The following is a 26280-nucleotide window of genomic DNA, read 5'->3' on the forward strand; positions in this document are numbered from 1 at the left end:
GCGTCCACCACCTTCCCGGGGCTAAATTTAGAACTAGGAAGGGGGGCTGCACTGACCGCCCAGCCCCAGGGACCTCCACATCCATGGGGCTAAATACATCATTTTAATTGGGAGGGGGCCTGAGAAGCCCTCCTCCCCAGGCCGATTTTGGGTCCCGGAACCAAAATCCCTAGGGCCCAGCCAAGTCCACCTGAGTGCCATGGCCCCCCCCAAGGCACCCTGCTTACAATGATGGGTACTGTGGGGGAGCCTCAAGGTCCCTGCAGTCCATACCCAGCCAGCTCCCCGCATCCTGCAGGAGCCAGAGCTGCTCCTGCACTGAGGGAGATGCTAAATATGCAGCTCACTTCATGTGAGAGCAATCTTTCATCTGTTTCCTTGCCGACATGATAGTGGGCAGGGAAAGAGATAAAACCTCCACTTCCAACAGGTTTGACAGCTCTCGCCCTCTGGAAGTGGAGTATTTGATCTGACTTGGTTCCCCCATGGTCCTATTGCAAACTGGGTGCCCTGGCTGGTAATAGGGCACCTTGGGACACATGGCTGGGCCCTAGGACTCCTCCCCTAAATTGGGGAAGACCCCAGGGGATGGGGTCCCGGAGCCTAAATTGATCAGGGATAATAAAAGGTCTTCTCCCTTTTGGCGAGATGATGGGCAGCTTACCAAGGGGCCACCTGTTCGTCTTCTGACAATTTTGGTGGTGCACTCTTGATGCCAAGGGATACTAAGCCATCTTCACAAAATAAAGAAGCACTTACGTCATTTAGAAAAGAGTAAAGACACTGATTTAGTGGAGATTTGCATTTTTGTAGTCTTTCTGGCCTCTCTATAGGAGGATTCATGTTATCATGGAGTTCTGACAAAAGATGCATGAGGAACAATCACATTACTAAATGCACACATGGTCCATTGTACAACTGTAGTGTAGAATACAGAGTGGACATCTACCCAACAAAGGAAGCACTTAGGCCCATATTTATACTTTTTTTGCAGCAAATGTGTGTCACTTTGTGACACAAAAGTGGCGCAAACGTACAAAATACAATTCTATTTTGTACGTTTGTGCAGCTTTTGTGTCAAACAACGACACAAATGAAGAGCAAAAAAAGTTTAAATATGGGCTTAGTAACTAACCAGTAGAAAGGACTTCAGTTGGGTAAACATTTTGTGCAAAACTACTCACAGATGCACTAAGACACTCATGCAACCTCTTCCAGACCAACTCAGAGATTCATGTACTCACTCGTAGACCCACTCAGACATTCACACACTCACGCATAGACCTGCTTAGAAAATCATGCACTCTCTCACAGACCCACTCAAACATTCACGCACCCCCTCATAGACTCTCTCAGTCATTCATGCACCATCTCGCAGACCCACTCTGGCTCATGCACCCATTCACACATAAACCCAGTGACTCATGCACTCAGTGACAGACCCATTCAAATACTCACTCACAGGTGCACTCAGAGACTCACGCTCCCAGTCGCAGACCTACTCAAACACTCACGCAGCTACTCACAGACCCACTCGGAGAGATACGCACCCACTCACAGACCTACTCAGACACTCACACACTCACTGACAAAACCACTCACACACTGTCACATCCACTCACAGACCTACTAAGGACAATATAGTTAAGTTAGGAGACAACATTGAAAAAACCTTAGAAATTCACTAAAAAAAACAAAGGTTAAGGGGACGTTATAGTTAAGAAATAGAATTATGTATATATATATCAAGCAAAACTCCTTTATAAACTCCAGAAAATGCCTGCACTCCAGGATGCTGTGAAAATTTTTTGACGAAGACCGTGTTGGTCGATATGCGTGAGCCTTAATAAAATTTTGTATCAACATCCTGGAGCGTGGGCATTTTCTGGAGTGTATAACGAAGGAGTTTTGCTTGATTTTTAGGGGGTCCAGCGCCCGCTTGCCCGGCACCGGCTAGCTGATGGAGGTAATCAGGTAATGCAGGATCATTCTTATTACGTTATATATTTGTACACACGCATATATATATATATATATATATATATATATATATATATAGATAGCTATAGATATAGTTATATATAGATATAGATATGTGTATGTTTGTATTACCTAGTGGCGGTCAGCACTGGGTAGTTATAGTTAGGACCTTATTTCTATAGAAAAAGCTGTTTTTCGCTTGTCTATATCTTTGGTGTCGCTTGACGAATCTTCACAAAATGTTCCAAAAATATTCAACAGTGACGTGAGCTGCTGTCTGGAAAATTCCAGGGTGATCTGTCAAGTGAGGGCTGAGATGAAAGGGGGGTGAAATTTAGAGATTTTCCTATGTTAAGTAGGAAAAATTGAACAGCGATAGCACAAAACCAGTGGACAGAATTACACCAAATTTGAAAGAAACGTAGCTCTTGGTTGTGAAAAAGCCCTTTTTGTTATTTGGTGTAAATCCGTTTAGTAGTTTTTGAGAAATTTAATAAAATACAAATTTGTATATGTATTGACGCAAAGGATTTGCGATCACCCCTGATCTCGTGCAGAGACCTGATTGGCTGATGACATTTCACCAACAGAAGTGTTGGAAAAATAATAAAAAATACGAAAGGAGCCAGGGTACGAACACCCTGACCACTTCGCTCTGGTGGTAGGGTCCCCAAGGACCTAGCAAGGCTAGAAAGCATTTTTTTGATTTTACTGTTAGATCCATGGTAGATTCGCAGATCCACCATAAAATAAAAAAATAAAAAACAAAGAGCAGTCTATGCGCTTCCTTATTATAAAGCCCCCGAGTGGACCAAGTCTCAGGGGAATTTGTTTTTGAAATGCAGGGGGGGCCTCCTAGCACCCTACCCCAGCCCCAGGGACTCCCACCTTCCTGGGGCTTATATTGTTTATGCAGGGGGGCCGCGTGACCCCTTCTGCCCTGGGGACTGCCACCTTGCTAAGGGTGTTATGATATATGAGGACCACCCAGCCCCCTCCCGCTGCCCTGGGGACCACCACCTCCCCAGGGCATTTAGGAAATGATATGTGAGGAGGCCTGTGGCCCCCCAGGTGCTTGAGGGACCACCACCACTGGGATAAATATTTCAAAAAAAGAAAAGGGGGTACTTTTGGGATCCCCATTAGCCCCAGGGACCACCACCCCCTGGGGCAAATCTTTAAAAAGGGGTTCCCTATGGGACCCACAAGCCCAGGGGACCACCACTGCCTGGGGCTTCTGTATAAATATATGTGGGGGCCCATGGCCCCCCATGCCCTGGGGCCCACTGTTACCCTGAGGAAAACAGAAAAGAATTGAAAGGGGGTCCGTTTTGGACCTCCAGGCCCCAGTGACCACGACCCCCAGGGCTATGTAAACTTTGGAAGGGGGCTGTGGGAGCCACTGATGGCCCTTTGGACCGCCACCCCCCAGAGCCAACTCCTGCTATGTCCCGGGGATACCAACCCCAGGGGAAACATAGCTGTTTGCTGTGGCTTACATAGCTGTTTGCTGTGATTAAGCTGCAGCTCTGCAGCTGCTGCAAGCCACAGCAAACAATTTGGTTTTTGGCTGCGGGACCTTTAAAGCACGTCCCACTGCCAAAGTCAGAAGCTTTCATTTCTGTCCCCTGCTGGTGTGCAGGGGACAGAGATGAAATGCTTCAGCAAGCAGGGAGCTGATGTCAAAGCAGTTCCCTGCTTGCTGAAACAATGGCACTGTGCGGCGAAGCCTTAAGGCTTCCCCCTTAGTGTCAGGTAGCCCTTAAAGGGCATTTTTGTAAAATAAAATAATGTAAAAAAGTAGGGACTGCAGGGGAGATTTTTAGGGCACCCTGCGGTCCCAGATAGCCTGTAAAGGGCTTGTTTTGTAAATCATAAATTAAAAAAAAATACATACAGGGATCATGAGCCCTTAAAGGGTGATAAAAACAAGGCTGGATATGAAAACACAAAAGTAGCTTTGCAGGAAAGTCAAGGACTTTCGCACAGAGGGTTTCAGTCCAGCTGATCTCATTTCCCTCATTTTTTTTTTTAAATTTCAAATGTTCACTTAAAAAAGTAAAGGTGATTTTATTTCTTAAAAATAAAAAATACATTTTCATTTTTGAAATAAACAAAAATATGTCATTTTAAGTACATCATACATCAAAGAATTAAAAAGTCTCTGTCTCACTCTCACCTTCTTTCTCTATCTCTCTCTCTTTTAATCTCTTTCTGTCACTCACACCCACTGAGAAACATACGCACCCACTCACACACCCACTTAGACACTCACACACCCACTCACAGACCCACTGAGACCCTCTTGCACCCACTCACAGCTCCAGTAAGACACTCACGTACCCACTCATATACTCACACACCCACTCATAGACCCAGACACTCAAGCACCTACTCACAGGCCCCCACTTACACCCTCATGCACCCACTCAAAAACCTGTGCACACACTGACGCACCCACTAAAACACTGATGTACGCACTCTCAAACTCAGACAGGCAGTCTCACAGCCACTCTCACCCCCAGATGCACCCTCTTACATCTATCCTCACACCTAGAGAGGCCTGAGCTAACTCCCGCAGTGCATGGTCAAAGGCCCATGTACAGCATGTAGTTCGGTCAGCAAGCGAATCATTAGTTGTAATCTGGCGTACTTCTAATTACATTTTTCCAGCTCGTCTGCTAAGGTTAGGTTAGTTGGTTGTGCAGGGTCAATAGAGTCAGAAAAAAGGGATGGACCTTTTAAAGTTTTTTTAATATAATCATCAGAATACAAAGGTGTATTTCCTGACATAAAGAAATACTCCCTTCTATGATGGCCGCCATGCTTTCCCCAATTTATTATTCAATTTTCTTCAAAATAACCACCACACTAAATCAAATGCACTTCCTGGTCTCTGGGCATGCTATGTATGTCTGCTTTAGTCACCAAGCATTTTTTTCCCTTACATGCTGGCACATGTGTACACTTGTTTATTTTTTAGGTGAGAGATATTGTTAGTGTTATTTGGCTATCTAACACCGATTCCATTACAATTTGTAACTGGTTTGACCGGGTATATAGGAAACTTCATTTCCAAGATGGCCACCACATTTTCTTAACTTTTTAATCACATTCTCCTCAATATGGCTGCCATTCTTACTTAAAGTCAGTCCCTGGCCTACAGACACTGGGAGCAAGAAGCGTGACTGTTTTTGGCTTCAGGCTTTCTTTGTCAATAAGTCGCTTGCATGCTGGCATATACTTACATCTTATGCTTTTAGGTGAATGATATAGCCGGTAACATGTGTTATAAAGTGCCAATTTTATTGCATGTAATAATTGGTGTGCCCTGCTATTTTCTAGACTCTGTTGGTTCCGATCGGGACATCTGGTAACTTGTTGTGCCATAAGGTCAGTTGGTAACTCGCATGCTGCACAATTGGTTCTAGTACTGATAATTTGGTAGTAATTAGTTTTTTTGGGTTCCGGAAATTACTGCTAATTGCCCATTGAGAGCCTTGATTGAGGATCATAACCACGGTCAATTTATAGAGGACTTCTTAATTGACAGATGTCTCTACAAAGGTTTATTCTGGGGGGTTGTACCATTAGAACCCTTCTGCTGTGCTACTCACTGAGTGACTAGTTTGCCTCAACATGGAATGACTTCGCAGGTACATGGCACATAACCTTGCATTGGTGTAGGTACAGCACAAAAAGTGATCTGTTTGTGTAAGCATTGATTGGGCTCACAATGTTTGTGACACCAGTGACTATATACATTGGATCTGATTCCTTACTGATCTAAGACACATTCAGTGGTTTACTAGCTTCAGTTATCATCCTAATCCGAGTGTTGGTACAGCATATGGCAATATCTTTTTTTCTCTCTTAACTTTTTTCTTTTCTTCTTTTTTTCTTCCCTTGTTTTTAACAGGTCTTGTTTATATAGTCAGTGACTACTTTTGTGAATCTCAATCATAATTTTTATGTCCTGATGATGATCCCAACAATCAAATAAGGGATTGAAACGTTGTCGAGATTTAGTACTTGGACTCTGTCCAATAATAGGGGCCTGATTACAACTTTGGCGGAGGGGGTTAATCCGTCCCAAATGTGACAGATACCCCGCCTGCTGAATAAAAAGTTCCATAGGATATAATGGACTCGTAATACAGCGGGCGGGATATCCGTCACATTTGGGACGGATTAACCCCCTCCGCCAAAGTTGTAATAAGGCCCAATATATTTTGACATGAGCAAGAGTACTGTAAAATTGTGACTTTAACTGTGCTTTCTGTCATATGGAGTATGCCTGAGCAATTATGATTTATGGTTTCCAAGACGTTTTTGTTTTACCACTACACAGTTTTCTCACTTTTGTTAGGAATAAATATACTGGTTTATTACATGTTTTCCATAGACTTCATAGTAATTCTATGTGGTATATAAATCTATAGTCCTTTTATCTAAGGGACCCGTGTTCCTTTATAAAATAAACTTAACATATGGCACTGGCCGCCAATACCTGCACATTGTCTGTCCCATTGATTCCACACAGACTGTAACAACAGGCACACAAAAATTCTAACTGGCACACAAGAGCACATTCTAGCCTGTAAGGAGGGAAAGGGTGGTGAAGTACAGAGAAAATTGTTTACATGAGGTACTTACCTGCTCCTCTGGTGAGCCATAGAGGTGTCCATATAGGGGTAGGACCTCAGTCACCAGCCTCTCTAGTTCCCCTGGTGAGAAGGCAGGGGCCCTATCACCTGTTGGACATGGCATGATTGCTCCCAGAGGTGGCACATAGAAGCTCAGGTCGTAGAGGTATTGCTGCAGCAGTGTCAGGAGTCAAATGAGTGAATCTGAAGATCATGTCCACCACATATGCATCGTCACCACCAGTGGGCACAGCCTCTGGCCTGCGACCGCCCCTGGCAACAATGTTAGCCTATGGCTGTGTCTGCCACGGTTGCAACTGCCTTGGCGACTTCCGCTGGTGATCGCCGGTGGTTCCTAATGTCCAGTGGAGTATGTCAGGCAGCTACCATTTATGTGGCCTCAAATGCTATATTGGGCTTTAGAAACTGCATCACATCTGAAAAAAGGACTTTTGACCTCACTAACATCTGTATCCTGTCTTTTCATGTAGGTCCTCCTACTCAAACACCATTGCAGTAGGCAGCAGGGAACAGATGGCATTTAACAGTGGGGCACAGTCCACCATCACCAACGGTCATTTTGGCGGTCTGGATATACAGTCACATTTCAAGGGGAATTGTGTTGCACATCTTTGAGTTTGGTCCATATGCATGTTGAGGACACATTTGTGGAAAATCATGAGTGCAACATGTGACCTTGTGTAATATGCAGCTGTGATGTGTGGTGGTTGCCATATCTATCCATTCAGAATTGCCTTGTCACATGATATCATTGACGTGCATCATGTTTGTTGCTGTGGACATACTGACTAATATTATAAATCATGTCTTGTCATACATAAGTACCCAGGGAGAGGCTGGATGAGACAATCTCCTGTTTGCCATCCACTGCCAGACCTTCAAGCCATGGAGCAAAGGCACATGATAACTTATCACTGCCTGGATAGGAAAACAATAATGAACTTACATTGTCAGTTGGGGCCAGATCTGATGCCAGCTATTATTTATCCAATCAGCATACCACCCATTGTACAAATCATGTCAGTATTGCACTTCCTAACCACAAGGTCCTTCAAACATACTGCCGGTATGTCTCAACCTACGTTCAGTCTGCTGTTGAAGGATGTCCTCCCAGAAATGTTGAAACGCCTAGACAGCTATATCCAGTTTTCCCAATGTAAGGATTTAGTCTATGTGAAGGCTGATTTTCATGGTTTTGCACGCATGTGGTGGGGGCTATTTGTGGCACACATGTTTGCTTGATCCCACCGCAAGTTTATCACAACAGAAAGAACTTCCAGTCTATCAATGTGCAAGTTGTCTGTTCAGCAGATCTCTACATTTCACATGTCTGTGCCTATGATCCGCGATCAGCCCATGATTCCTTCATGAAGCAGAAGATCACCATACCCCAGCTGATGTCACAACTTTATCCAGAGAGGGCCTGGCTGGTTGGTAAGTCACATCTGCCTTCTTTCTGTGTGTGCAATGTCAGGTGCTACAATCATGCAGTGAATGACTCATTGTTCACATTTGACCCATTCCTTAACAGAAGACTCTGCATATCCAAACCTTCCTTGGTTAATGACGACACTCAGGAATCCAACTACACCAGGGGGAGTGCACTTCAATGAGGCCCATGGAAGAACACAGCAGGTAATGGAGTGGGCTTTTGGGCTCCTAAAGGCCAGATGTAGGTATCTGGACAGGATAGGTGGAGCCCTCCTCTACTCACTCGGAAAAGTGTGTCAGATCACTGTGGCATGCTGAATGCTTCATGACATCGCCCTGCAAAGGAATATCTTATACATCCCAGAGGAGGGGGAGCCTGCAGTGCCACAGGGTGAAAATCCTGAAATGCCAAATGTGATATAATTACTGTGACACTACAATGGACTGTAGTTGTTAGAATGTGTGGAGTTGAGTGTTTTAGCAACAACTAGGGAGATGATACTCTGCAATAATCAGCAAAAGGTTGCTTGAAGAGTTACCCTTTGACATATCCATACCTTGATGATTTTGCTTTGTTTGTGTCAGTTTCATTGCAATTTAGTTAAATTTCCAGTTGATTGCTATGTAATTTGTGTAATAGGTAGTTTTACAAGCCTATACACCTTGTTTTGTATTTGTACAGGCGCCTTCACCATGACATCCTCCAGGTATCTGATGCTGTTCTGACATACAAAGTGGACATGGATTGTTCCAAGTAACATAGGTCACAGATTTGGAGAATAGGAGATCTGTGCCAAGGCAGCTTGCACAGTGTTTGGGTAGAAGGTCAGAAGTGCACATTGGACTTGTTTTGTGTGCTGTATTGGGGTGATTGCATAATGTGTGTCATTATGTGGGCATGACATATGTTGTCATTGATTGTGAGCAAGTCATTACCCTTCACATTGGCTAAACAATATTCTTGAATTACCTGTATGTAGCTGTAGATGTGTATCATCAATGCAGGCCACAGTGCCTGTGCCACAAAACTGACATATATTTGTGTCATAACACCAGATGCATAGTCAGTGAATTATGATGGGGCTGTATTTAGGGACTGTTGTACTACCATCTGTCTGTATCCTGGATCATGTGATTACTTTGGTATGGTATGTGAAAAAACTCAAGCTGCTGACATCATCCACTTTAATGTTTGCCTTTTCTACAGGACCATGTCTGACAAATCCCTCCCATCCATGGTCTGCGATCTGTACCTTGGAATATGTACTTTAACTTATTATGAGTTAAACATTCTTCTGTCAAAAAGGTCCAGGCATATGTACAGCCTATGTGCTGTACATTGGAATAAAATGTTGGTCTGACCAGACGTTTGTACGCATGTGTTTCTGTTAAATGGTTGTTATTCCAAGCAGGAAACTGTGTACCTGTCACATATCCCTCCTTGCACACATTATGGACCTCATTACGATCCTGGCAGTCACTGATAAAATGTCGGTAATACCGCCAACAGACTGGAAGTAACAACCGCCAAATTATGACCATGGCGGTGATATCTCCGATAGACAGCCAATGTACCACACCGACCGCCAGGGCAGAAACAACTGGCACCACGGCGGTAGCCGCCTATAGCCAGGCGGCAGTCAAAGTTCCACCCACCATAATATAACAAGACAATCCGCCACCTTTTCTGGGACAGTACCAATGACATTAAAAGCCTGGTGGAAACACTGCACAGAAGTAAAAGGACTCACCATTGGAGACACAGGGAAGAACCATGCAGCCATGGAACCAGAACTTCAAGTGTTCCCGATGATATTGTATGTCCTGCTCCACCACGAACATCAACACCGGCGAAGACGAGGATGGTGAGTACAGCTGCCTCGCACACAAGGGAGGGTGGGAGAAAAATGAGAGTGACACACACACACGCACAACACACACCCGACTTACACACGCCATACACACAACCAGTTGCCCAAGAAAACAAGTTAATCCCCGTAAATCGGCTGAATAATGCAAGGACAACAGGAATTGACTAAAGTGATTGTAATAGGATCAACACAGTATAAATAATAATTTTGCCAATGCAACATGTCTGTACAAATGTACAAAAAAGGGACACTGCCCAGTCCTCAGTTCGCCGGGGCCACATGGCCACAGGTCAAAGTCCAAGACCCCACTTGTTCCCTGCATCAATATGGAGAGAACACTGCAGGGGCATCAGTTGGCAAATAGGCAGGCACCTCAGGGGGAGGAGGGGCACCTCAACCAGATGCGGGAAGAAGACCACTGGTTGAGGAGGAGGCAACATGCCCTTTGCTTGGTCCTGGGGAGTGCAAGGCCACAGTCTCTCAAGTGGGTGACTTGCCCACTGGTCCTGGAGGGGGCAACATGCCCTGTGCTTGGTACTGGGGAGTGCAAGGCCACAGTCTCTCGGTGGGTGTCTTGCCCACTGGTTCTGGAGGGAACAGGCCGCCCAGCAGCCCATGGAGGCTGGATCACATTGCGTCCGCCGGTGGTGATGGCTGCACTGTGGTGGTGGCAGTGGGAGGCTCCTGCTCAGCCCCTGCACCCTGCAATGGCTCCACTTTGGTGGTGGTGGAGGTAGTGGGAGACTCCTAATCAGACCCTGCACCCTGTGATGCCTGCACTGTGGTGGTGGTGGAGGTAGTGGGAGGCTCTTGCTCATCCCCTACGCTCACTGATAGCTGCACAACCATGGTTGGTGATGGTGACTCTGTGACAGCCGCTGGTGCAGGCTCCTTCCCCTTCTTGCTTGTTGGTGCAGGCTTCTTCCCCTTCTTGCTTGCTTGTGCAGGCTCCTTCCCCTTTCTGCTGGCTGGTGCTGGCTAATTCCCTTTTCTGCTGGCTGGTGCAGGCTCCTTCCCCCTTCTGCTGGCTGGTGCAGGCTCCTTCCCCTTTCTGATGGCTGGTGCGGGCTCCTTCCCCGTTTCTGCTGGCTGGTGCAGTCTCCTTTCTATTTCCGCAGGCGGGTGCAGGCACCTTCCCCTTCAGGATTTGTGTCCTGGGATCCTTTCCACCAAAAGTAGATGCGGATGGAAGTGGGCATGTGGACTGTTTGGCTGAGGTGCTGGGATGGGTTCTTGATTCTCTGGCCATACGTGCAGGACAGGGGAGGGGTAGGGAAGAGGTCGATGGTGGAAAGGAAAAGCTTTTTAGGGACATTGGGGTAGGAAGAGGGAGAAGTAATTGGAGTGGAGAATGAGGGAGTGGTTGTTGGAGGTGTTTTCTGGATATGGGTGCATGGGCTGTGTGCTGTTGTGAGGTGGATGGCTGTTGGGTTTCTGAGTGCTTCTGTTTGTGTACCTTTGGGGGGCAGAAACGGAGGGAGAGGACACAGGGGACGTGTGCATGGCTGTTGTGGAGGCATCTGCCATTGAGATGTGTGTTCTGCTTGGTGTGGTGATGATGCAGGTAGTGGATGATGATGTAGTGCATGCAGCTGTGAGTGTGGACGTATCTGGGTGGGAGGTGGAGGAGAAGGAGGGGCAGATAATGGAAATAGTGGATGTTGTTCGTGTCTGCAACTGAATGGTGTTTGTGTGAGTGCTTGTGGGATGAAGTGTGGTGCTTTGTTTGCCTGTGACACTCTTGGGTGTTGTCTTGTGTGCATGTTCGTCTGGCTATGTGCTTGGGATGGGTTGGGATTGAGGAGAATGGGACTGGGAAGTGAAAGTTGGAGGGGAGACGGTAGAAACAGGGACAATGGCTGCCATCGGAGAGGAGGCCAGAGCCTGAATCGATCTCGGTTGGACCGCTAGTCCAGAGTGAATTCCCTCCAGGAATGAATTAGATTGTTGCATCTGGGCTGCCAGCCCCTGGATGGCATTCACAATGGTTGACTACCCTACAGAGATGGATCTCAGGAGGTCAATAGCCTCCTCACTCAGGGCAGCAGGGCTCACTGGGGCAGGGCCTGACGTGCCTGGGGCGAAGGAGATGCCCACTCTCCTGGGTGAGCGGGCACGGGCAACTCGCTGAGGGTCTGCTGAGAGGGTGGTGCTGGTATGGGGGTGGCGGCTGTACCTGTACCTGGGGTGGTCACAGAAGTGTCCACCACCACCAGGGAGCTCCCATCGGAGGAGGTATCTGAGTTTGTATTGTCCCCTCCAGTCTCTGCCGTGGTGCTCCCCTCGCCCTCCATCCCACTGCTGCCCTCAGCATCTGTGGACTCTGCCTCCTGGGTCCTGTGGGATGCAGCTCCCTCTGTCACAGGTGCCTCTGCTCCTCCACCAGATGATGCTAATGCACATAAGGACAAGATGACAAAACAAGAAAAGGCAGGAGAGAGACAAAGGATATACAGGGTCAATGACTGCACCAACACCACCGTTGGCGTACACAGCACCCTCACACACAGGGAACAGGCCTACGCACTATGCATTGCACTACCAGTGATATTGCTAGCCACCAAGGCATGAGGAGGAGCACACACAGCCAACTGCAACACACCTGGGACCCACTCAGCCCTGTCCATAGTGGATGCTAACAAGCTAGGTAGCCATCATTTTCCAATCAGACCCCTAGCACCAGAGGACCTACGCTGCTATGTCTGGCCTGGCCTAGGGGCACCCAAGGGCAAATACCCATCACCCGGATACCACCCCACCAAGCAACAGCTGTAATGATAGCCACTGTACTCACCCCCTTGTGGCAGCTGTGTTGCCCTCAAGCACCCAGCCAGCTCTGGATAGGCCACCACCAGTATGTGGGCCATCAGAGGGGTCAGGGTTCAACGCTCCCTCCTTCCTCACTCAGGAGGCCATTCCCAGCTGGGCCACCGCGGTCTTCCATGCCCAGCATCTCAGGTCCTCCCATTGTTTGCGACACTGGGTGCTCCGCCTGCCATAGACCCCCAGGGTCTGCACCTCCTTGATGATGGCACGCCATATAACCTTCTTTTGATGGGGACTGACCTGCAGAGGCAAGACAAACAGGAGAACACCATTGGACAAAAAGTCTAGCCTGTCACACATATGGCCCACCATACTCCTTTCCATCAATTTTGGCACAGACATAGCCCAGCTCACAATATGTACACCGCCAACAGATAATCCCCCCTTACACAATGCCTTCACACACATCTCCATTCATCCATGCCACATGCATACTGCCCACAGTGTACTCACCTGTTGGTCTGGAGGCCCATACAGTAGTACGTACTGGAGTAGAACCCCATCCACCAGTCGCTCCAACTCCTTTCCAAGTGACAGTGGGCCTGGCAGCAGGAATGTCACACCCAATATTCTCAATAGTGCTGACAAGAGTATTGTCTGCCCTGATAAAACACATGTGCAGCTACATTGCATTCCCCCAGGTGGAAGATTTGGCCACTGTGAAGGCTGAGTTTTATGCAATGGGACATATCTCCAATATAAATGGGGTGATTGATGAAATACATATTGCATTTGTCCCCCCTGCCAGAATGAACAGGTGTTCAGGAATCGTAAGAGTTTCCACTCCATGAATGTGCAGATGGTGTGCTTGGTGGACCAGTACATCTCCCAGATCTATGTTAAGTATCCTGGGTAGGTGCATGATGCCTTTGTCCTAAGGAGTAGCAGCATCTCAAATGTGATGGCCCAACTATAGAGGCACAGGGTGTGGCTTATAGGTAAGCCCTGTATCCCACCCAGTATATGTTGGTGTATGGGTATGGTGTGGGCCATATAAGATAGTGTGTGACTAAATGTTGTCCCTCAATAATTGCAGGTGACTATGGTTACCCAAACCTATCATGGCTGCTGACCCTTGTGAGGAATGCCCGGACAAGAGCTGAAGAACGTTATAATGAGGCACATGGGCGAACCAAATGGATAATTGAGAGAACCTTTGGCCTCCTGAAGGTTAGGCTTCGGTGGCTCCATCTAACAGGTGGATCCCTGTGCCACTCACCCACAAAGGTCTGTCAGATAGTGGTGACATGCTGCATGTTGCACAACCTGTCCCTCAGACGACATGTCCCTTTTCTGCAGGAGGAGGAGACTGGAGATGCCCCTGTGGCAGCAGTGGACCCTGTGGACAGTGAGGATGAGGAGGCAGAGGATGAAGATGAGGACAACAGAACATCTGTGATCTGTCAGTACTTCCAATGACACATAGGTAAGACAGTGTAACTTTACATTTCAATGACTTTGGTTGTAATCTGTGTGGCATTGGCATGCTGGTCATTCCCAATTCAATGCCCACTTACTGTTCTCTCTGGCTATTCATTTTGCAGATGTTAGTGATATGACAAATACTCCTGGTGTGATCACTACAGCCAGCTGCAGGTCATTAAATCTATGCTCATTCTATGTACAGTTCATTGGCAAAGGTTGTACCTGTTTCAAACAATACATATTTGATATACATGACATACTTGAAATCGATTTTTGTCAAAGGGTGTTTATTGAAGTGCTAACATATAGGGGGAAAGTGCAATGGGATGGGGTGATGATGGAGGAAAGTCCAGGGTATTGTTACAGTCTGTTTGTAGCACAGGTGCATTGTCCAAGGGGACATGGGAAGAGGAGCAATGGCAGTTCAAGGTGAACAGGGTGACTGAGTGAGACACAAGGGGTACAATCAGGAGAGTCTCATTTCCTGGCTGGGGTATTGGCAAGTGTCTCTGGCTTCTGTCTGGATCGTAGGGAAGTTTGCGGGGTGGTTCACCTTCTGCAGGGGGAGGGGTGCTGGTGGCCTGTGAGTACTGTGGTCGGGCCTCCTTGCCAGTAGCAGCAGCGGAAGTGGATGGCTGTTCAGATGACTGGCTAGTGGCAGGGGCCCGCTGGTGTGAGACTGCCTCCCTCATAATGTTGGCCATGTCTGCCAGCACCTCTGCTACGGAGATCACAGTGTTGTTGATGGCTTGCAAGTCCTCCCTGATCCCCTGGTACTGTCCTTCCTGCAGTCGCCTGTTCTCCTTCACATTGTCCAGGATCTGGCTCATCGTGTCCTGGGAATGTTGGTAGGCTCCCAGGATCTCAGAGTGCCTCCTGGAGAGTCGGTTCCCTGGGCCTGTCCTCCCCCTGGTGAACAGCACTCCTCCCAGCTTCCCTGTTGGCCTGTGCCTCTGTCCCCTGAACCGTGTGCCCACTGTCACTGACCCCAGGTCCCTGATTGTCATGTGTGCGAGGTGTGGCCTGGGGCCCCTGTACAGGTGGACACACTGCTGATTGATGCGTCCTGGGGACAGAGGTGTGGGTATGCTGAGTGGGTGCTGTGGTGGTGTTTCCTGAAGGGAGGGGGGCTCTGTAGTGGTCTGTGACTGGGCCAGGTAGGTCGTCCAGATCCTGAAGTCCAGAGTTACTGTCATCACTGTGGGCCTCTTCAGTTGGCGGACTGGATAGTGCTGGCACCTACTCTCCTGTGACATTGACTGGGGTACCTGTGGAGATGTAAATAATGTGTTATGGTCAATGTGTATGACATATTGTACATCCTGGCTTTCCCTCTATGGTTGGTTTTGCCTTGCCAGCTTTCACTTTTGTATGTTAGTATATGGTGGGATTGTTAGTTCTCTATGCTGTGTATGCTTTAGTAATGGGTGTTCATGCAGGGCTGTGAGGGGTGTCCATGCATTGGTACAGCATGCAGGACTTGGCATTGGGATTAGTGAGATGTGATGGTGGAGTGTGTGGGATGTAGTGGAGTGATGGGACTGAGGGTGAGGAGATGTGATGGCATGCAGGTAGGGGGGTGATAATAGTAGAGGGTTGACTTACCAGTGTCCAGTCCTCCTCCAACTCTGGCTAGGCCCTCAGGATGCAGTATTGCCAAGACTTGCTCCTCCAATGCTATGAGTTGTGGAGGAGAGTCCTCTAGATAGCGAGCTGGTGTCTTGCTGCTATGGAACATACCTTCCCCCGTGGGTCGTTCCACCTCTTCCTGATGTCATCCCTTGTTCTGAGGCACTGTCCCACGACGTTGACCCTGTCCACGATTCTCTGCCATAGCTCCATCTTCCTAGCTATAGAGATTTGCTGCACCTGTGGCTCTACCCTGACAATTTCCTCCATAATGACCCTTAGCTCCTCCTCCGTGAAACTGGGGTGTCTTTGTGGTGCCATGAGTGTTATGTGAGATGGGTTGATAAGGATGTGTAGGGTAATGTGTTGGGGTGTGTGATATGGAGTGCATGAGTGGTGTATGGGTATGAGCAGTGTGTGGCTCTAGTTGTCTCAGTGGTCTTGGTGTCTCTCTGGTGGCAATGATTTGTAATCATAAAGGGTTGTGGGTAATGTGTGTGTGTGTTTTGTAGTGGTGTGGGTGTAGTGTGTGTATGGGTGTCAGGTGTGTTTTGTTTGAATTGTCCAATGTGGAGTTGTTTTGTCTGTGGGTGTCCATTGTGAGTGTGGCGGTAAGTACCGCCAATGGTTTACCACCGTTGATTGTCTGCTGTGGTTATTCATGGGTCATGATGTGGTGGGAGTTGTTCTGTTGGCGTAACAGTGTGGGTTTTGATACCACCACTTTAGCACTGACCTTTGGACTTGCGGATTTGTGTATGTGGGTGAATTCTGCCGGATTGGTGTGTGCCATAATATGGTGAATGGATATCTGCAGCGGCGGCAGTAAGTTGATGGCCACCAGCGTGGCGGTACGCGGGATTTACCGCCAATGTCATAATGAGGGCCTATGTCTTCATCATATGGTTCACAAGGTCTTACATCTCTACATAGCAAAATGTTGAAATTAAGCAAGCAGACAATGAGTTTGTGATGGGTAAATTTATTACAGTACTGATGCAGTAAATACAATTTGGGCTGAAAAGAAGAGAATGTGATGTTGAAGCAACCAGGCTGGGAGGTGTTGATGTGGCCACAGTGAAACTCACTGTTGGTGACTGACCAGGTTCCCAGAGGGGCCAGAACCGTCCTCCAAGTACAGACATCCAGGAGCTTCAACCACAGGGGTAGTGGCAGTTTCTTCTATGGCCTCTGTGTGCCCAGTGGCAGCTCGACCTATTGATGTGAATGATTCAATGTTACTGGTTGTATTGTAACATCTACCTCCCAAAAATTATTATTACATGAAGCACAGACCTTGATCAAATTAATTTACCATGATACTGGTTGTATTGACCTGACATTTCCATCAAAGTTAAACAGCTGCTTAAATGTGCATATCATTAGCACTTGGGAGGATGGCCTGAAAATGCCATCTTGCCACCAGTGCAGGCAAAACACTGACTAGGCAAGATATGTTTCTGGCTATTTTGAGGCCTAGCTGATTCTGATACAGGCAGACTCAGGAGTTTGTTGTATATGTGACTGGAGTCATCATGTGGTCAGTGCATTGTGAATGTGTATGCTGCTAATACCATTCTGGTGATACATCCTGAGGCCTTAGGGATCATTGTTTTGCACAATGGGTAATGTGTCCTTCTTGTCCTCAATATTTTCATCTTGGGTAAGTGGCTCAAGATGGAGCTAGGTGGGCAGGCACATCTCAGAGTTGAGCATTTACCGTATCTTGGAAACTCTCAGGTGAGTAAACTTCAATTGAGAGTTAGCAGGCCAGGGTATTTGGACAACAGTACATTCAGTAAGCTACAGTCATGTCACTCTTTATACAATACACACTTGACAAATGGTATCCTCCCAGGTGAGTAAACTTCAATTGAGAGTTAATAAATGGATGGAGTTGGATAAGTGAGCATTGTTTTTGTGGTTGGAGTTAGAGAGACTGGGCCTATTGGGTTTTGCATACCTTTCACTCCCTGTACTTCCCACAACCATGTAAATGTTATCCTCCCAGATGAGTAAACTTCATTTGAGAGTTAAGACAGAGAGGTATCTGGGCATGAAAACACTGGGCATGTGTTTGGAGCTAGATAGACAGAGCCTCCTGGCCTTTGCACTTATGTCACTCCCTCTATTTCATACACTTGATAAATGTTATCCCAATAGGTGAGTACACTTCATTTATGAGTTTCCAATGAAGGGTATTTGGAGAAATGAACAATGGACTGGTGATTTGAGTATGTGAAACTGTGCCTCCTGGCCTTCGCAGCATGTCACTCCCTATACTACACCTGCTATACAAATATCATCCTCCAAGGTGGGTACACTTCAATTGAAAGTTAAGACACAGGGGTCTTTGGACAAGAGAACAGTAAACAGTAGTTACAGAAACAGGGCCTGCTGGGAGTTGCAGTCATGTCACTCTCTCTAATACACACACTTGACCAATTTGTCCCTCCAGGCGAGAAAACTTCATTTGAGAGTTTACTAACAGATGTATTGGGGAGTGTGACCACTGTGCTGATGGTTGGAGTTACAGAAACAGGGCCTACTGGGAGTTGCAATCAGGTCACTCTTTCTGCTACACACAATTGACCAATGTTATCCCCGAGGTGAGTAAACCTCCTTAGGGAGTTGACAAACAGGTGTCTTTGGACAAGATAACACTGGGTTGGTATTTGGAGTTACAGAAACGGGGCCTCCTGGCCTTGGCAGTCATGTCAGTCCCAGTACTACACACACTATACAAATGTTATCCCCCAGATGAGTATACTTAGTTTGTGAATTAACAAACAGGAGTCTTTGGAAGAGAGGACACTGGGCTAGTGAGTGAAGTAACAGTGACAGACCCTCCTGGCCTTAGCAGTCATGTCACTCCCTCTACTACACACACTGTACAAATGGTATCCACCCAGCTGAGTAAAGTTACATTGAGGGTTGCCAAACAGCCATCTTTTCATGAATGAACACTGTTCTAGTGTTTTGAGTTGCTGAAACAGTGGCTTCTGTGAGTTTCAGTCTGGTTATTCCATCTAGCTTACACAGTTTTACAATGTTTTCCCCCAGGTGTGTATACTTCATGTGTGAGTTACCAAACAGGAGTCTATAGAGGAGAAGACACTGGACTACTGGTTGGGGTGACACTTACAGAGCCTCCTAGTTGTTGCAGTTATGTAACTCCCTGTACTACACACACTATTCAAGTATCATCCTCTCATGTGAGTACACTTCAATTGAGAGTTAAGACACAAGGGTCCTTGGCTAAGAGTACACTGGGCTGATGTTTGGAGTTACAGATTAAGGGTCTTCTGGGAGTTGCAGTCATGGCACTCCCTCTAGTTCCCAACACTTGACAAATGGTATAATCCGAGGTGCGTGAAAAGCATTAGAGAGGCTACAAACAGGAGTATTTGGGCAAGTGAACCTGTGCTGCTGGTTGGAGCCTCTCATACAGTCGATAAAACATCCATATATGACTGCTACATGTCTTCACTCACCCATACACCACTCATAGAGTCATTGTCTCACTCATACTCTGCTGAGACAACCATCTCAATCACACACACACATGCACTCACTCACTCCTGCATAAGCACACTTGTGCACTTAGTCATTTAGTTGTACACAAACTCATGCACTCAATCACATACACACCACTAACACCACTAATGCACTCGCACAGGCCCCAGTACATGCATTCATACACTCAGTCAACCACTCATACATTAATCATGCACTCACTTACTCACCCATACATGCTCTCATGTACTCACGACTCACTCATACTTGCACTCATACATTCACTCAGACACCCATACATACACTCATACAGTCAGTCACTCATGTCTGCACTTCTTATATACTCACTCACTCACCCACACACCATTAATCCACTTACTAACTTACCTATACATACACTCATCCTTCAGAAAATCACTCAGGCACACTCATGGACTCTCTCACTCACCCATACATGTACTGATGCGCTCTGTCAATTGTCCATACACCATGCATGTACTCTCAATCACCCATACACAGCTCCTACACTTTTTTACTTGCAATATATGTACTTATCTAATCAACCAATCACTTATACATTACTCTTGCACTCACTCACCCATACATGCACTCATGCATTCAGTAAATTGCCTACATACCAGTCATGCACTCACTCACCTATACATGCACTCACACATTCACTGACTCACTAACACATGCACTCATACAGTCTTTCACTCACTCACTCTCTAGCAACTTTGAATGGACTACATATTCCAGACTGCTTTGAGGCCCAGTAGGTGGCCATTTTCTACAGCACATGCGCCCACTTGACCAGACTAACGAGCGATATAAAGCACGTGGGGGCACCTCGTAGCGTGGGGTGCGCTAGCAACTTTGAAGGGATTACATATCCAAGACTGCTTTGAGGCCCCAGGACGTGGCCATTTTCCACAGCACTTGCACCTACTTGACCAGACCAATGAGGACTTTAAAGCATGTGGGGGCACATCGCAGCATGGGGCGCATGTGGGCCGTGCCGGTGCTGTGCCTGGGCCAAGACTGGGCCAAGACCGGGCCAAGACGGGCCTGTTGTAGCCCGGCAGAGGCTGGGCTGGGCCCATATTCTTTAGACTAACTTTTAGATGGATATATTTGGGTTATTACTGCTGTAGGCATTTTTAGATCTTGGTAGCCTTTTCCCTAGTGACCTGTGGCATAATGGGGAAAAGGAAGGTGACCACAAGTTCCACGTCCACTTCATAACCTCATTCTTGGTCCTCCACTGATAACTTTCTGGTATGCGCAGTGGATTTGGTTTCAAATGAAATTAAGTTGGCAGAGCGCCGCCTTTCTTTAGTTGCAGACAATATTAAATCTAGGCTCCCCAGCAAGCCCCTGAGCCCTGCCGCTATGCAAAATTGGTTCTGCAAAAAATACACCGCATGATACTCCACCCCTGGCCCCTGATACTCAAACCCCTTGGGTGGACCTGGAAGGGGTGGTTCCGGATAACATAGCTAGAGATGTAGATGTGAGTATTTTTGATTGTTTCGGTGTGCCAGATGTTCTGTGTGGCTCCTTTGACTCCAGCCCATTACCAAAAAACGAAGGACGATTGCTAAATAAAAAATTAAATCTGCCCCAAAGTCATAGCCCTTGACTCAAGATACTCTCTTTAGTTCTGTGCCTTCACACTCCCCAATGTTGACCGCTGGGCCTCGCTGAAGATTTGGTTCAACGATTTATTTGACTCTAAGCTGCAACTAATTCATACTCGATTAGCAACACTAGAATCTAATTTGGGTAATTTAGTCTCAATGTCGGTGAAGGACCCCCTGCAAGCATGGTCAGTAGCATCTCAGTCAGTGGCCCTCAATTGCCCCTCTGTTAGGGGGATGGTTTTGAGACCTAATCACCTTCCTAGAATAGCCACACAAAGTTCTACAGGCTTAGAGAATGGGGGTAGAGAAGGCAGCTCAGTTGACCAGCTGGCCACTCTTCCTGTAAATTCACACACACAGGAGCTTAATCCTCAAATTGCAAATAGCACTCCATCACTTGGATGAACAACAGCAGGCTGTCCACCCTCTACCCCAGTACCCGGTTATAAATCTGCCACCAGCCTCTTGCCATATATGGTCATTCTGGATAATGTCCCTAAGCTTCAAGGCCCCATAAAGGAATCTACCTCAACCCTTAAAAACAAAGTTATTTTTTGGTTAAATACAAATCTAAGTAGGACCTTTTTAAAGAGACCCTGTTTGTCCATCGGGCAGGTGGTATAGGCTAAGTGAGGAGACAATCACTTGGAGACCTCGTGATTTTCAACTTACGAGATCCGAACGTTGCCAGGGAAGTTTTAGCGCTCGCTGATGCCAGTATGGTGAGGCTGAAACAGATTAGAATTCTACCATTGGTTTATTTTTATAACCATCTAGCCCCCACTAGAGATGCTCAGAACACTGAGAACACCCAGACTTTCCATCAAGCCCCTATATGGGGCTCAGGGAGCCACCTCCTTCCAGCCACTTTCCACTTAGCAATCACTACTCAGTTTTGAGTGAACTGGAAGAGGTGGATTGATTACCACTGGCAGCTCAAATTGAGCCTAGTAGAACTACTGGGGATGGGAATTTGAGGGAGAAGGGCATATTGTCACCAAGCAGATTATATCTGAAGTTAATCCACATGTAAATGTTCCAGGGGAACTGGCTGCTTTGACATCCAATCAACTGATAAAACTCGGCACTGGAAACTCCTTAGTTGGAATGTGGCCGATTTGGCTTCAAAGTTAGAGGTCGAGGTTTGAGGCTATTTATATCAAATTTTGATATTATATTTATGCAGGAAACCTGGGCTGTTTCAGAATTGTTTATTGGTGGATACACTGGCTTTAGTAAGTTTGCCCCCCCCTCACCTTCAGGTCGTTGTAAAAGGGGCCTGGTGGCCTGGTTTAAGGTCAATATTGGTTACAAGGTCTTACCAATAACAATGGACTCAGATGGAATTCACACGTTTGAAGTTCATTGGGGTGGCAAGTTAAGAATTTATCTGATGAATTACTACAACAATACCTTTGCATCTACTAACAACTCTTCCTTTCTTGACCTCTCTCTAGCTATCAGTTGTTTGGCTGATAGGGCTCAAGCGAGTGGTGGGGCCTTTAATGTACTTTTGGCAGGGGATTTCAATGCCAAACTAAGAGATATATCCACCGCATTGGATTCCCCCTTTGATCCCACTAGTATGGAAGTGGATCAAACGGGGCTGAACATGAAGTGACGGCACCTATATGCCCTCCTTCTGGCAGACAACTTGGTTAGCCCCAAATCATGCCCAGATGTCGTGGTGGCACCAACTTTTATTGGCCGGGGCTGCAGTTCCACAATTAATTTCATATTCGTTTCCCAGAATCTCTTGCCCCTGATCAAAGGGCTTGAAGTGATTCCCTCAGTTTTCAGTGACCATAACCTTTTGGCAATCCAACTTAAAGTGTCCTCCCAGACTAAACTGAGAGAACTTGGTCCCAGACTAAAACTAGGGACAAAGGAGGACAATGGTAGAAGAGTAGTTTGGTGCTCAGCAAATCAGGCGTTTATTATGGACCAGGTTCAACCTCCCCCCATCACTGCAAACATTAAGTCAAATAAGCAGTGGGGACCCTGCCATTTGCCTAAAAGGGTTTGCTGAGCTCACGTCTTATATTAAGGAACCCATGAGTAAACCAATTAAAAATGTCTCTTTGACTGACTGCCCATGGTTTGATAGATTGTGTAGGATATCCAAATGCCTCTCTGCACCATGCGGTTAGCCAAAATCCTAGAGACAAAGCCACTGTAATTGCTTGTAGAAAGGCATATACCCAGGCGGCAAAACAGTGGAATGCTGAAGTTAAGATGGAGCAGTGGGAATATATAATAGAAGCCTCTAAAAAGAAGGACTCCCAGGCTTTTTGGAGGGTAGTCCGGACTGGCCTCTCAGATGGTAAACTGCCAGAAGCAATTACATTGCATATCCCCCCTGATGCTTGGGTTCGCCATTTTTCAGGTATCTATGGAGCTAATGAGGTAGGGGGTCAATCTGTACAAATCACTTTGCCCTTTAACCCTGGTTACCGCTTTTTAGAGAGTGAGGTCCTAAAGGCGATTTGTGACAGTCTCCCAAATAAGGCCCTGGTCTGAATGGGATCCCAATCGACCTTTTCATAAAAAACCCAGAGTTTTGGGGCCCTTTGTTGACCAGCATTTTTAATATGGTGGGTAGGGTTGGACCCCCTATATTGTGGCAAACTTCTGTAGTGGTTCCAATAAAAAAAAAAGGCAATACCCTAGACCCTAAGTGTTATCAGCCAATCTCGCTGCTCGACTCCTGCTCAAAATTAATGCGGAGGGTGGTTTTGAAACGTTTGATCCCTTGGGTGCAGGAGAAAGAAATTGTTTCTTGGGCCCAATATGGTTTCAGCAAAGGTCTAGTCACTATTGAGCAGTGCCTGAACCTTTAACTTCTTAAGGCCAAGTAGAAGTATGTGAAAGGTGGGTCCATTCACTAGGCCTTTATGGACTTGTCTAGCTCGTTCAATTATGTTAATAGGGAAAAGCTCTGGGCAATTCTTCTAAACATGGGTCTTGATGACGGTCTAGTAGATCTTTTGAGACTCCTTCACCAGGGCCAAAGTACAAAAATAAGGTATGGGTTGAATGGCAAGACCACCTCCCATTTTGGTGTAAGTTGGAGTGTTCACCAGGAGTGTGTCCTCGAACCCATTCTATTTCTTTTATACATTAATGACCTAGAGAAAGCCTTGGTTTCCACAGGAGCTGATGTGTCCTGCATACACAATAACGCCATTCTAGCCTTACTGTATGCGGATGATGCAGTCTTACTGGCGAGGACTGCAAATGGGCTAAAACTGCTAGTGGATAGTTTTGTTGAGTTCATGAAAAATTTAGACCTGGAAACCAACTGCTCGAAGACCTTTGTAAGGGTTTGAGGCCCTAAAAATACCAAGACGCTCCTTATGCAGATAGAAGAACTAACTTTAACAAAAGCAGGTTCCTTTGAAGAAGCATGTAGTTGGCATCCTTGCTTAAAAAACAGGGTATTACGCATGGTGCGTACAGTGGGTATTACCCACTCCCTGGCCACCAATATAGGGTGGAAGCCGGTTGCCCCCATATTGGAGGTTTATAAGAGAAAATGTCTGCCGGCTGTGACCTATGGCATGGGGTTGTGGGGTATAAAGATGTTGGAAACATTGAGGTAGAGGAAAATTGATTCTGTCACCAGATTTTGGGTGTCTCGCCCTCTACTCCCCATTTTTCTGTCCACCAGGAATTACAGGATAGAATTAGCATCTCCCCGTTGGAGCTGTGGTGTGCAATTTAGCTTAATAAACAAGCCGCACTCAACCAGCTGATAATTCAGGGTTGCCTTCTTAGTGATCCCGCTTGTTCAATTCCATGGCTGAAATACATCAAAGGACTTTTTTTTTTTCATATGTTTATTGAGAAGTGCATGTCAGTATATAAACAATGTGCTAAAAAGAGAAACAATAAATCGAATTATGGCCACATAGGAAAAATATTATGAAATATTAACTTCTGAGATTTCTAAACACAAAAAACATTATACAGATATCAATAAATACAATATATGAGACTATTTATAAGGTATCCACCGTCAGTGGATTCGGCCTCCTGGGCCCTGTGGGATGCAGCTCCCTCTGTCGCTGGTGCCTCTGCTCCTCCGCCAGATGATGCTAATGCACAGAAGGACAGGGTGACAAAACTAAAGAGGGGGGAGACAGAGGATACACTTGGCCTAGGGGCACTAACAGGCACACATCCCCCACCCAGAGACCAACCCACCAAGCGCAAGTAGTATATTGGGAACTGTACTCACCCCCTTGCGGCTGCTGTGATGCCCTTAAGCGCCCTTCCAGCTCCGGATAGGCCACCGCCAGTATTCAGAACATCAGGGGGGACGGGGTTCGACGGGCACCCCTTGCTCATTGGTAGGCCATCCCCAGCTGGGCCTCCGCCGTCTTCCTTGCCCAGCGTCTCAGGTCCTCCCACCATTTGCGACAGTGGGTACTCCGCCTGCAGTAGACCTCCAGGGTCCGCACGTCCTTGGCCATGGCACACCATATACCCTTTTTCTGATGTGGGCTGACCTGCAGACAAATAAACATAGAAAAAGGTATCAGTCATACCGTCCAGCCTGTTACACTCATGGCCCACCATATCCCTCCCATCCCCTTACGCACATACATTGCCCACCATACATGCAACACGCTGCCCAGGACCCCTCAACCATCCCCCTACACGAGGCCCTCACATACAGCACTCAATGCATTCATGCCTCATGCATTGTTCTCACAGTGTACTCACCTGTTGGTCTGGAGGCCCATACAGCATTCGGTATTGGGGTAGCACCCCATCCACTAGTCTCGCCAACTCTGCAGCAGTGAAGGCAGGGGACTTTCCCCAGTGACTCAAGCCATGGTCGGTTCAGACACAGGTCACAGCAGCACTTGCAGTGTAGGTCCTCTCCTGTCGAAGGTGAGGTAGCAAGTGAATTAACAGATGGAAAATGGCAGTCACGTCCGCAGTGGTGGGAACCGTCACCTCTGGCGTACATCACCATTGGCTACTGTAACCCTTAGGGCCCAATGTTAACCAATGAGAAGTTGCACAGCGATATTCGACCGCCTCCCGCAATGGCGCACAACGTCAGCAGCATTACCTCATTTCCACCTGTCCATCCACACAGGACAGGCATCTGCAATTTCCGGGGGTGGCAGACCATGGCACCTAACTGCGTCACAGCACACATAGGCACATTTTGGGGCTAAACATCAACATACTGTTTCTGTCACAACATGCAATGCACTGTACATTTAGGAAATGTTGAAAACTGACCAGATGTGAATCGTTTTGCCACCTAGGTAACAA

Source organism: Pleurodeles waltl, chromosome 2_2 (assembly GCF_031143425.1).
Source record: "Pleurodeles waltl isolate 20211129_DDA chromosome 2_2, aPleWal1.hap1.20221129, whole genome shotgun sequence".
NCBI lineage: Eukaryota > Metazoa > Chordata > Amphibia > Caudata > Salamandridae > Pleurodeles > Pleurodeles waltl.